This window comes from Eptatretus burgeri, chromosome 1 (genome assembly GCF_056783735.1).
Source record: "Eptatretus burgeri isolate ZD-2024b chromosome 1, Ebu_testis_v1, whole genome shotgun sequence".
Classification (NCBI taxonomy): Eukaryota; Metazoa; Chordata; class Myxini; order Myxiniformes; family Myxinidae; genus Eptatretus; species Eptatretus burgeri.
Genome location: NC_140961.1, coordinates 115,782,741 through 115,783,693, shown reverse-complemented (window position 1 = coordinate 115,783,693; position 953 = coordinate 115,782,741).

Here is a 953-nt window from a genome sequence, read left to right as displayed (position 1 = left end):
ACAAATACAAAGATTTACCCTCAAACAGAGTTCTTAGAAAGAGGAATTCAAGTGTGAAATTAGCAAAATTCAATTGAAAAATATATCAAGGACCAGAACACAAAATGTCGATCTCTGCTCTCTGCCTTCACAGCTTGATCATGGCAAACACGTGGTCGGATATACCTTATTGTTTTAATATATGTATCGATGTCGGAGTGAGGGGTGGATTATATTAGGAAATCTCGCAAAAGGTTAAACAAAGCGATATCCTCTAAAAATAACATTGCACATTTTCAGCGGACGAGACTCCTTCCGAGGCACCAACCGCACGGAACCACAGGGTCCCACACAGGCGGAAACGTACATCTGTCTCATCGATGTTCCCTTGAGAGCACGAGTACTTTTACCAAAACGAACAAGCAAGCAGCTTGGAAAGCCCTCACCAAGTGGCTTAAGCACTCAAGCAAGCACTCCAAGGAAATGGTTAAGAAACGGATAGTTTTGGTACGTGATTAGCAAAAACGTTAAACATAACCTCCCGGAGACACCCAAGATGTCAAGCCACGAACGCCGACGCCTCCAGATGTTTATAAGCATTGCGATGTACTCAGCAATTCGTAGCTACGATGAACAGGCATTCGATAATATGAGTGAGGAAAGTGAAAACAACAACTTTATCGTTAATAAATCGGTGCGGCCTGTTCCAAGTCAAGGCATGGTTGAGCAGGCCAGAAAACATGGCGGCTTCAGACCCTAGCAAGGTTACCCAGGAAACGCCTGAAGACCCCAGACAGCGAGGTGTCCAAGGATCACCTGACGAAGGATATAATTAAATAAGGCCGTTAATTATTTTCAAAATAGGTGTTTTAATGAACCCAAACACCTAATTTTCACTCTTGCACTTCCTTGGAGTTTTCTTAGTATGCATGTAAAGTTTCACGCTGCTTGGTTTTATAGCTTTGGAGTTATAG